Genomic DNA, 13,068 nt, shown 5'->3' on the forward strand with positions numbered 1-13,068 from the left:
AGAGCTTTTTCGCATTTGGCTCCCAAACTCTGGAATAGCCTTCCTGATAATGTTCGGGGTTCAGACACACTCTCTCTGTTTAAATCTAGATTAAAGACACATCTCTTTGACCAAGAACTCAAATAATGCATCTCATAATCTAGTACTGCAGTTATATCTGATCAAATGCGCATTGTTATTCTTTAGCTTGGGTTAAATAAATAAATTTTGCTTGGTTGGAACAACAGCTACGCTAATTATGTCTCTGTTTGTTTCTCTGTTTTTGCCAAGGGATTGACATCCCGTGGTAACTAGGATTTACACAAGCTTCAGTCTGGATCCAGAACACCTGAGAAGAGATGATGCCAACCCCTCAGAGGACCTCAGATGATGCCAACCATGAAACAACATACAGAACTACCAAATTTTGCTATAAGTTTGATTGCATCACATAATAATTGCTGTTAATAGTGTTCATCGTCTGTTTGATTACGTCTTTAATTGATTTTTCCATACATTTCTGTCATATGTACATTAACTGACAGTCACCACTGATAAGCTACTACTAAATATTGTAGAAACCTAATTTGCTGTAAAGTTGCTTTGCAACGATTTGTATCGTGAAAAGCGCTATACAAACAAACTTGAATTGAATTGAAAGTTGTGCGGGACAAGTTACATGCCAAAATGTAATACTTACAGTAGTTACAATAGTAATAGTGAGCAAATAATAAAGCCCGTTCACACCAAAAATGATAACTATAAAGTTTTAATAATCTTTCTAATTCTGACAATATGGAAGTCCACATCACAACTATAATCAGAACAGTTTCTGCAGGTTTTATGAAGGTCAATTTAAGAGTTTTTAAAGGTTTTTTTTAAGACCAATAAAGAAAATTCAAGGACCAAATTAAAGAAAACACAGTATGTCAAAATAATCTCTAAATGTAACTGTAGGGAGCAGAAAATTAGTTGTTTTAGCAACTCCATTACTTTTTAAATAGATTTTACGTAAATGAAGTTGATTAAAACAAGTTTATGATTAAAAGAACAACAATTATCTGCCAACGGGCTCAGAAAAATCAACTCAATTCAAAGGGAAAATAGGTTGTCATACCTCATTGACAGATATTTGCTCACGTTTTAAGCATAAACTTACTTATCAACTAACTTACTATGTATCTTGATTTAAGATTGTTTGGATATTTGTATTGGAAAAACAAAACCAAAATATAAATGGACCTGAATATGAATGGGTGTGAATGGACTTTTATGATTGTACTCATGCCAATGTTGGTGTAAAACAGAAAAATAATCTTCATTATTTGCATAAAATACAACCAATATTGCTACATTTGCATTTTTGTGAACACACTGCATTGCAATTCTGTCATTCCAAACCCCTATGACTTTATTTCTTCTGTGGGATATTAAAGACGATATTTTGAAGAATGTTGGTAACTAAACAGTTTCGGTTCCCACTGACTTCCATTATATGGACAAAAAATACAATGGAATTCAATGGGAACCAAAACTGTTTGTTTAGCAACACTCTTCAAAATATTTATTGGCATTTTACAGAAAAAAATACAGGTTTGGAATGACTTGAGACTGAGTAAATAATAACAAAAATTGCATTTATTAATATATATATATATATATTGGTGAAATATTGCTTTAATGAGAATCAGGGTTTACTTTCAGCAACACAATTCAGGAAATTGTATATATATGTCACGAATCCGGTCCGTGGCCTTCCGCCCGATTACCAGTAGAGGTCACTTTACCATTACATTGACTCTCACACTACACAGACTGTTACATGTCACTCCGGACTACAGTTCCCATCATCCATTGCACTTACACAGCTGAATTCACTGATCACACAGCCTTCACTAATCGCACGCTCACCTGAGAGCCATTACTCACTCTATTTAACACCCACTCAGTTCCTGTTCAGATCACCGTGTATTGTCTAGCGTTTTTCACTCCCCTAGTGTTAGCTGCCTTACCGAGCCTAGTGTCTTGTTTTTCCTTGTTTTCATCATCTTGCCTTGTCTGTTTCCCCGTGTTCTGATCACTGCCTGTGTACCTGGATTATCCCTCGAGTCTCGCCCAATTGGATACTGTTCGCCCCTGCCTGGACCTTTGCCTTGTACCTGGATTATCCCTCTTGCCTTGCCATCAATATACCCGTTTGCCATTGTCTGACCTATGCCTGTTTTTGACCACGTCTCTTGCAAATAAAGCCTTGCAGATGGATTCGCATGCTTCCTGTGTTCCCTCCGTTACAATATAACACAAATAACACTCCAAAAAAAAAGATATAAAAGCTTTTGACTAATGCTTCAGAATATACAGTGGGTATAGAAAAGAATCTCCCTCCTTTAAAATAATCACATTTTGTTGCTTTGCAGCCTAAAATGAAGACAGACACCGTTTTTGTTTTATCCAGCTGTATTTACATCTGAGTGAAAGATATAACACCAACATGACAGAAAAAAAAAACAATCACTGAGTTGGAATAAGGATCACCTCCTTGTGTCAGTATTTTGTTGAACCACCTTTTGCTTTAATTACAGCCTTTAGTCTGTTGGTATTTGTCTCTAGTAACTCTGCACATCTAGACTTTGCAATATTTGCCCACTCTTCTTTGCAGAACTGCTAAAGTTAATTTGCACTTGATGGTGAGTGTTTGTGGACTGCAGTCTTCAAGTCATTCCTCAGATTTTCAGTGGGGTTTAAGTCTGAGCTCTGACTAGACCATGCAAGGACATTCACCTCTTTCTCCTTCAACCACTGTGTGCTCAGTTTTGCTGTGTGCTTTGGGTCATTGTCATGTTGGAAGGTAAACCTTCTTCCCATTGACAACTTTCTGGCAGAGGGCAGCAGATTTTCCTCAAGAATTTGATGGTATTTTGCCCATACATTTTTCCTTCTATCCTGACAAGTGCTCCAGTCCTTGCTGCAGAGAAACACCCTCATAACAGGATATCACCACCTCCATGCTTTACTGGAGGAATGCTGTTATTTGGATGCTGAGCTGTATTGGATTTACGCCAGACATATTGTTTGGTGTTGAGGCCATATAATTCAATTTTAGTCTCATCTGCTTCAGAATCTTCAAGGTGCGTTTTGGCAAAGCTCAGTCTGACTGCATGTGGCCTTTCTTGATGAGTAGCTTTTTTCTTGCAACCCTCCCACACAAGCCACATTTGTTGATATTTGTGATATTATTATCACATGCATTGCACACAATGACCACTCTTTGTCATAAATTGCAGCTGCTTCAGAGTTCTTCCGTTGCACTACCAAGGACTGAAACGCTCCAGGAACACTCTTTTCATGCTGAACTAATCAAAATGATCACAGCTGAAAGTCAACTGGCTTCGTGTGCCACAGAGAAGGTGATTAGCTACATCTGATTGAGTGTACAAGTCATTTATAGGAGGGGAGGGGTGATCCTTTTTCTAAAGGATTCTGCTTTTTTACTTTTCTTCTGATATGTTGGTGTTATATCTTTCATTTGCATGTTATAAGTCGCACTGAGGAAATACAGCTGGATAAAACAAAAACTTTGTCCATCTTCTTTTCAGGCTACAAAGCAACAAAATGTGATTATTTTAAAGGGGGTGATTCTTTTCTATACCCACTGTATCTATGATGCAGTAATTCCAATATCAAGCTATTAACTAAACAAATCTACCTGCAGGCCAGCGATACAAAAGCCACGCAAAGCTGAAGATCTCCAAAACAACTTACTCGACTTCCAGTTGCACAGATATGAATTATGAAAGCATTTACGGGCGATGCACACACGGCTGTGTTCATACCACATTTCTCGCTGACAGGAAGGAAAACGAGAGCCATCCTGAGCAGCTTAGAAGCACAAATGTTTTATTACACCGTCCTGACAGCACGGGTTCTTTCGAGTGCTGCAAATGGTTCCCCACGGGCCGGAGCATGCTGGCAAACCACTGCATTCTTAATTTCTGATACATAATTCTTTTGGAAAAGCATTTGAGCCTGTTTTCTGGAGAGTCACTGTTCTAATAGTGATAAATTATTCTCATAAAGGAGGGCTTTCTTTTTTTCCACCTTGAAATACAACTGAAGGCGAGCGCTGCCGCAGCGGTGAGCAGCCCTGAGAGACGTAATGGGACATAATGATCTCAGAAAACACACACATTGGCTCAGGACCGCCTGCGATCTGCTTCCACTGGCTTCCTCACTGGCTATTATTATATATTGCAAAGTTTAGTGGTGACATCCATCCTGTCTGCATAGAGTTAATGTCTTACTTCATCAAGGACACAGAGAGAGAGAAACAACGGCTACATTTACACTGGAAGCTAAGTGGCCCGGTTACGATTTTCTGCTCAAATCAGCTGTTTCTGTGAGATTCACATATAGGCAAACTTTTAAAGTCGATACTCCTAAACTGACTTGCATGCATAAATCAATCTAAAACTAGCATGTTCACAATTAACAAATTTCATAATGTCACTTAACATGATAATATTCTGTTATTTTATGAAATAAGAAGAACTTCTCATATCATTTTTGTCTTGTTTTCCAGTAAAAATATCTAAACATTCTTAAATCAAGATAAATTTCCTTGAGAAGCTAAATGACTTCTCAAGGAAATAAAAAAACCATCAAAATTAACTGAGTTTATGCTTAAAACAAGAAAACATCCATAAATTGGGTAATAAAAATAAAATGAATTAAAAATTGAAAAGCAGATTTTTTTTTTACACCACTGGCGGACATTTTTTCTTGTTTAAGTATAAGCTCACTTATTTTTTATATTAATTTTGACATTAGGCTTAATATCTTAAGTCATTTTGCATCTTAAATAAGCGCATCTTGATTTAAGAATATTTAGATGTTTGTTCTGGAAAACAAGAGGGAAATACTGAGTAAGACTGATATTGATTATGTACACCAATATATTCTGTAATTGAAACTTTTTTCATATTTTCCAATTAATGCAACCCATAAATGACTATAATTTACAACATGGGTAAATAAAGGATGTAACTGATGTATGTCATGTTAGACTGTATTCAATATGTCTCTTTCAAATGAAGGGATGTTTAGATTTAAATGAGTGTAGACAAGTTTAACACATCCCCTGATTACAACTAAAACAGCGAGACGGATATTCTATTGTCAGTCAATTACTGATTAGAGGAAACACTGAGTGCATGGCAATTAGGACTGATTATATTGGACAAATTGGCTTTGCAGTTTGGTAACAATTCCATGCTCATTCAGTGTGAAATGAATGTTGATTACCCACGCAAGGGAATCTGGTTTGACTTCCTCATGTTCTTTGTGTTTGTAGTATTATAATTAATATTATTATTCAGCAAGGATGCATTAAATTGTTTAAAAGTGACATTTATAATGTTATATATTTATAAAAAGATTTCTATTTCTGATAAATGTTGTACTTTTGAACTTTCTATTCATCAACAAATCCTGAAAAATAGAATGTATCACCGTTTCCACAAAAATATTGGGCAGCACAACTGTTTTCAACATTGATGATAATCAGAAATGTTTCTCGAGCAGCAAATCAGCATATTAGAATGATTTCTGAAGATCATGTGACACTGAAGACTGGAGGAATGATGCTGAAAATACAGCTGCGCATCACAGAAATAAACTAACTTTACAACAAATTAACGTAGAAAACAGTTATTTAAAATTGTAATATTATTTCACAGTTTTTACTGTATTTTTTTTATCAAATACTGTAAATGCATCCTTGGTGAGCAATAAGAGACTTAATTCAAAACCATTAATAAATATCTTACAGAAACTGAAAAGTAAAATTTTTACATGATCTTTTGTGAAACACACCATCTATTGAAACTAAGCTGCAGAAACAGATGAATCCATTAACACACAACGTCTCCATCTGCATGTCAACGACATTAAAGAGTCAGAAAGAGAATGGAAATGTATTATATGATTTGAGTGCAAAAAGCCTTGACGAGCACTATAGTTGGGTTTCAAGGGGAATACTAAATACATCATGTATGATGTTGAACAGAAACATACTGGTTGAGATTTTCTCACCTAAACTGTGATGAAGAGCTAAGTAGGACTGGTTTGGTTTGTTACTTGGGAAAAACCATGTTCTGCCTCACTGTTCACCACCACGGCCCTTTTTGTCTTGGGAGACGAGCGTTTCTCAGGGGAAAATACGAGATTTGAAGAAAGAGAGTGAGAGAAAGAGAGACCTGTCCCCTTGAGAGACTCTGGGGTCTGTGTGATGATCAAAGCGTGGCTCTGTGGTCCTGTGACGGAGCTCCTCTGGGAAAACTGAAGTGATGTTTGGAGGTAAATGGCCACTGGCTCCGTGATGAAAGAGGACAACTGTGGAAATGGAAATGAAGAGAGAGGCATCTGTACATTCACACCCGCCAACCACAGCCTTGACCTGCAGAGGAGACGCAAAAACAGAAGATGAAAAATATGGTGACTGAACGATGCTGCTGCTCTCAGACAGACTCACATGCTGTACTGATGCTATCAATATTCATGAGGTTCATTTGATCAGCTGCATTTGACTTCCTAAAAATTCCGTTTACTGAAATAAAGCTGAAATAAAATAAAATAAACATCTTACATGAATAATTGAACTTAAAAAAAATGTTTCCTTTGCAACTGGCTGAAATAAAATAAGTTAGTTGAAGTATCAAAATTACTGAAACAAAAATTAAGCTAAACAGAAATATTAAAAGTATAATAAAAATTAAAACAAAAAATTAAAACTTAAACTAAAATAAATGAAAGATAAATACAAATTAAAAAAACATCAAAAACTAATAAAATTAAAAAATCACATAGAATTACTAAAACTTTAACTAAAATAAATTAAAGCTAAATAGAAATATTTAAAAAAAAAGAATAAAATTGAAAAACAAATACAATAAAATTACTAAAACTAAATTAAAGCTAAACAGAAATATTAAAAACAAATAAAAATGAACAAAATTACATAATAAAATTACTAAAAACTTAAAAATAAAGTTAAACAGAAAAATTTTAAAAAAGCAAAAATGAATTAAAAAAATCTCATAATAAAATGACTAAAACTTAAACTAGAATAAATTACAGCTAAAGAGAAATATTTCAAAAAGAAAGAAAAAAGAAAAAATAGAAACAATTACTAAAACTAAAATAAATGCAAGCTAATTGAATAAAAAACTAATACAAATGAAAAAGCACATAAGATTACTAAAACTTACACTAATATTACAATAAAAATTAAAAATGAAAGCTAATTAAAAAAATTTATAAATTAAATAAAACTAAAATAACACTGCTGTGGAATTTCATTTTTTTCTCCTAAACATCCTGTAGGGAAATAAAAACAGACCCAAATGAGTCAATAGTAAGAGCAATAAGTAAGAGTACCGAGCTATAAAAAAATAATGTGGATTTGAAGTTGATGAGAAATGTTTGAGTTCACATTGAGATCTCTTTTGGCTGCAGACTTTGGTATCCTGGCAAATCTGTGCACACTTTGAAGCATTATTGAGATCTCTTGTGCAACTCTAGGAGGTTTAGGTGAGATTACTGAGACCTTTTTCACAGGAAAAAAGGAGAAGACTTGAAGAAAAGTCTCCATTTGCTCTCCATTGTTGTACAGGAGAAACTATTGAGATATTAGATTCACGAAGGCTGATGTCAGATAATTGCTCCCGGCTCTGCTCACATCTCGTCTGCTGCAAGATATTTGTATAAAAATAAATCCCGATCTGCCGGGTGTGTGATGTACATCCGTCTCCAGAGGAACCGCGCGGTTGTGTTGATTTGAATGAAACATGTAGAGTCTTTGTAGCAATTCCCATCATGCTCTTGTGTTACCGTTTCATGTCTGCATGTTACATTGGTGTTATACGCAGATCGCTTTTTAATGTTCTCAGACCCGAGAGACGTGAGACGATTCTGGGACCTGCATAGGAAATCAAACTGAAAGATATACACCTGTAATACTACAATCAACAGTGATGCTGACTGTAAATCAAAAATTTAATATTATATATTTATGTATTATATAGTTGAATATATATATATTTTTTTTCATTTAATCATTTAGTCTGAAATTCGAAGATGAAAAGTAAAGGTCTAGATCACATCAGCACAAGCAGACTTATTCATAATGAGCTTAATATCTGATGTTCAGATGTTCACAGGCTTATTAATACATGAAAGAAAAGCACTGAACTCTATAAATCTGACATCAAATTTTAAGGGGACGTACATGGCTTTCCTTTCATCCGCATCTGACGTGATGACCTTATTCGTGCAATACTCACGAGTGTTTAAACACAGCAATATATACACAGCATCACCTCACACATCTGATCTCCAATCTGATCTCTGTTAACATAAACGTTCAGCAGGGTTATTATGTAGAAGTATGTTAGTTGCATTTAATGTAATACTCAACTCTGTGGAAAGTGTCAGAGATTTCTCACCGATGTCGGGGCTCTGGGTGTATTTGAGTAACAGATACTACATAATGGCTTGGAATGCTCCGATATCACAGAAAGACCTTCAGAAACAGATTCGTGAGTCAGACATAAGGAAATACACATTGAAAACCAAATCATACGCCATATCAAGAGATCAGTTTGTGATGACAGAGAGAAAGCCAATAAATAACTTTCATGTATCTATTAAAGACAATCTAATGTTGATGGAATGCATCAGTGTCATTCTGTCAATCAGCATAGACACTAAAAACCTATCACGCCACACTTTAAGGGTTGCTCACAAAGAATGTGTATTAAAACAGCAATGCAACAGCACAGGCATCTCAAACTCATTTTAAATTGATACGGCCTTAACATACGAGATACTGGAAAGCGAGATGATATGCATCTCCAACGCATGCTTACATAGCACAGATGAAGGCAAATAACATGCACAAATGAATGAAACGTGCATTTAAAGTAAATGCACGTTTAATGGAAACAAAGCATGAACGATACTTTTAAAAGCAGTAACATGGAACCTGTATTTCTGTGCAGAACATGCATATGAAATTACACCACACTCTGCATTTCTCCTCTTCTCTAGCTTGCTTCCTAATCTAGTTGTCTAATAAGCCTGGTATTGCATATTATGAATATTGTTGGCTTTTTGAAAAAATTACTTTTGTTGCTCGCTTTAGATAAAAGCATCTGCTAAATGCATACATGTAAATGTGTTTCATAGAGCTGAGAGCACTTTACTAAACTACTGGAATCTGAAAGCATAAAGCACGTTATTTTACTAAAATAAGATGGATCATACAAAATGCATATTGTCCTGAATAAGATATTTGACATAACAGATGTTTTCATATAGTCCACAAGACAAAATAACAACAGAATTTATAAAAATGTCCCCGTTCAAAAGTTTACATGCGCTTGATTCTTAATGCTTGAGTGTTTTTTGTTTTGTGATAGTTGTTCATGAGCTGTTTGTCCTGAACAGCTAAACTGCCCACTGTTCTTCAGAAAAATCCTCCAGGTCCTGCAAATTGTTTGGTTTTCCAGCATCTTTTGCATATTTGAACCCTTTTCAGCTGTGACTGTATGATTTTGAGATCCATCTTTTCACACTGAGGGACTATTACGCAACTATTACAAAAGACAAAAGATTCAAACAATCACTGATGCATTAAGAGCAGGGGGCGGGGGGAGAGACCTTTGAACAGGATGAAGATGTGTAATTTTTTTCTTATTCAGGAGTAAAAATAAATAAATAACATGCATTTTGTCTGATCCCTCTTATTTTGGTAAAATAATGAACATTCTGCAGATTCTGCAAGGTGTATGTTTTGACCACAGCTGTATCTTTCAGAATCTTTGATTTAATCTAAAATTCACACACAGAGAGAGCATTAAATCAGCCAATGTTCCTGCATCATTAAGACTTTTCTTTAAGATCACACACTGCCAGATTGTTTTAACTTGAAACTCAAATATGATGAACGTGGAAGGCGCGCTAATGCTGTATTATTCACATTAGTAATTCATTCTAAAGGGGCAGAATTCCTCTGTTTCCCCTCAGACTAGCCTGAAACTGGGCCAAGTCAAGGTTAGCCGTTAAGCCGGGGAAACTCAAGCAGTGTAGCCCGAGAGCCTTTACTATAAGTAGAGCCATAGGCAGCAAGGTTTTGATCTGGTGAGATATATTCTAGATGCATTAACACAGAGCCGTTGAGAGAGAGGCTTACGATGAGATCTTTAACTCGAGCAGTCCGAGCTGACAGATGTACGATATCCTTGTCCATAAGCAACACGCGGCTGCTCTTGCCAAGTGTAGCTGTAGGTCAGCACTCTCTCATTCGCTTTTTGCACTCCTCTCCATCCTTTTTTTGACGGTGTGGGTTATGATACGTGTGAAGCTCCAGTCGAGCATGAAAGTCATGTTCTGTGAGATGGAAGGCGGCCTCGGGCTTTGGCACCGTGGCTCTAGAACTGCCAAAACCTCCACACCCTCAGTGGGACCCACAGCACCGACCCACTGCTGGCACGTACACATACGGCCCAGAACCCGCTGTTGAAAAAATGCTAATGTGCTAAAAAAGTCATCAGGGTAACTTATTCGACAGGAGTTGCGTTTGATTTCTTCTGCTTGTCTGCACAAATTGAGCAGCTCATGTTCGATATTTACTCTTTTAGACCTTTGCATTCATTTCGCACTGCACTTTAACAAGCCTGAGTTATTGCAAAATGTGTTTCACAGAGCTGAGAGCATTTCACAAAACTAGTGGTTTCTGAAAGTGTAATCAAATTAGCCAAGAAACAGTTAAAAAAAAAAGAATCGGCAGAACTTTCTACAGGCTCAGATGTCATGTGCATCTGGGTCCAGAGTCACAAAAATCATCTTGGGTCATTCTGTGTCACATCAAGCACATTTCAGAAACTTCCCCTGCTCCAATTTTTTGATTTTGTTCATATTTTTTCTGAAGAAAGATAAACATAAATAATTATGAAAGCCAAAATATTAGATATGATGGATGCACAATTCACTATTTTGTAGACGAGGGTCAAAATGACAATATTCACCTAAGATTACAGGGGGTAAAAATTACTTCAGAAAGATGGAAGCATCATCATGTTCCACAGAGATTGGTAGCTCTATTAGCAAAATCTGTTGACTTTATCCATCTTTGTTGCATTATATGCCAGTGGTGACAGTTCAAAAATGGGGGGGAAGCACTTTTCAAGTTTTTTCTCCAAAGTTTGCATGCCTGTAACTCAAGAAGCATTCAAAATATCTTAATACTCTTCTAGATTTTAGGTCTTAAACTTTTTTTTGGAATCTTAACTTTTAAGGCCCTATATGTTTCAGTTCAAGAGATAAAGGGATCTCAACATGACTCCAAAAGTAAACTTGTATACATTTCCAGTGGTCAAAAACCAAATGTGGGTCACTTTGCATACAGACTTTTTTTTCTTTTAAGAGAACATTATTTGTCTTAAGAACAAATTACGTTGAAACTAGAAATATCTCTTGTTTCCTTTTATCAAAACAATCACATAGATAGAACATGCAATAAATTCTCTTTTTCCAAAGTTTGCATGCCAGTAACTCAAAAAGTATTAAAGATATCTCAATATGATTTAAGACTCTGGTTCTTAACAACCTTTTCTCTGGTATCTTAATTTTTCAAGCCCTGTATGGTTTAGTCCCAGGGATATGGGGAGCCCAATGCGACCTGATGTCCAAATTAATGAATTTTACCCATTTTCAATGACTGAAAATCAAATGTGGTTTAAATTGTATTTAGAAAACAATGTCTGAAGAACAGATATCGAAAGTAGAAATGTATCTTGTTTCCCTCTATTAAAAAAAATACATAGAACATACCTGAGTGCCAAGAATGTTCTTTTCCCAAAGTTTGCAGCCTAAGTGCATTTCTTGAGAAATTAAAATATTTTCTTAAAGAAATGTCAAGACAGATTTTGGAAGTAGTTAAGAAATGTCTTAATATAAATTCTAAGAAGTAAGAAAGTTATTTTTTGTTGTTGTTGCTCTTATATGTGGTGAATGCTGTTGAATATTACACTGTAAAAAAATTCTGTAGTTTTTACAAAATACTTTTGGTAGCTGTGGTTGCCAAAATAATTTTGTAAAAATAAATACAGAAAAACTGTAAACACATTTACGGCCAAAAACGGTACATTTTACAGTATAAAACTGTAATTTACAAACAAGAACATTTGAATGTAAACCAGTAAATTCAACAATGCACACTGCTATTAAAATCTGTTTTGTACCTTTAACATACTGACAACCACCATAATAATGCAGGTGGTAAAAGAGAAAGCCACATGAAGAATCAAAGCTCATCACAAGTAGCTTCGCCACAAGCAGAAGTATATACTAATATATAGAAGGTGCACAGAGTCATTCATGCAAACACAAAACACCATGATGGTAACACACATGATACTTAAATAATGCATTACACTTTCATTAAACAACAGAAGATGTAACATAAAGCCCAAATGTACATAACTGATAACAAAAACTATTAAAAAAACATGATTATTTAAACAAATTACTTTCAAATGTGGAGTGTCACGCAGGGAATTCTGGGAATATCAGTTTACAGTTTTTGACTGTAAACTATACATTGATTTGTTCTTTTTTACTTCTAAAAACTGTGTAATTAACAGCATTTTACTGTAAAATTACATGAAATGTCTGGTTAGATGTTTTACAGTTTTTCCCTATATTTCGTACAGGAACTTAATGTTAACCTATTAACAGGTTTTTTTCTGTAGGGTTTTACAAGTTAAAATTACACTTATTTTTTACAGTGTAGGTCATATTTACAAAATGAAATATGAATATTTGTTACTGAATTTCGAATTCAGCAAAAAGCTGATTTATGCATAATCATGTCAGATCATTTTTTTTCATTTGTCTGCAGAACTTTCTACAGGCTTTAAATGAGAAATTCTTAAATATTTTCCAAAGAACAAATAACTTTGTCTTTAACTTTTTTAAAGACTTAGTTTGTAAAATTTCTTCAAGAAATTCTTAAATATTTTCTTAAAAATG

The sequence above is a fragment of the Sinocyclocheilus grahami genome, unplaced genomic scaffold (genome assembly GCF_001515645.1).
Source record: "Sinocyclocheilus grahami isolate Dianchi unplaced genomic scaffold, SAMN03320097.WGS_v1.1 scaffold708.1, whole genome shotgun sequence".
Classification (NCBI taxonomy): domain Eukaryota; kingdom Metazoa; phylum Chordata; class Actinopteri; order Cypriniformes; family Cyprinidae; genus Sinocyclocheilus; species Sinocyclocheilus grahami.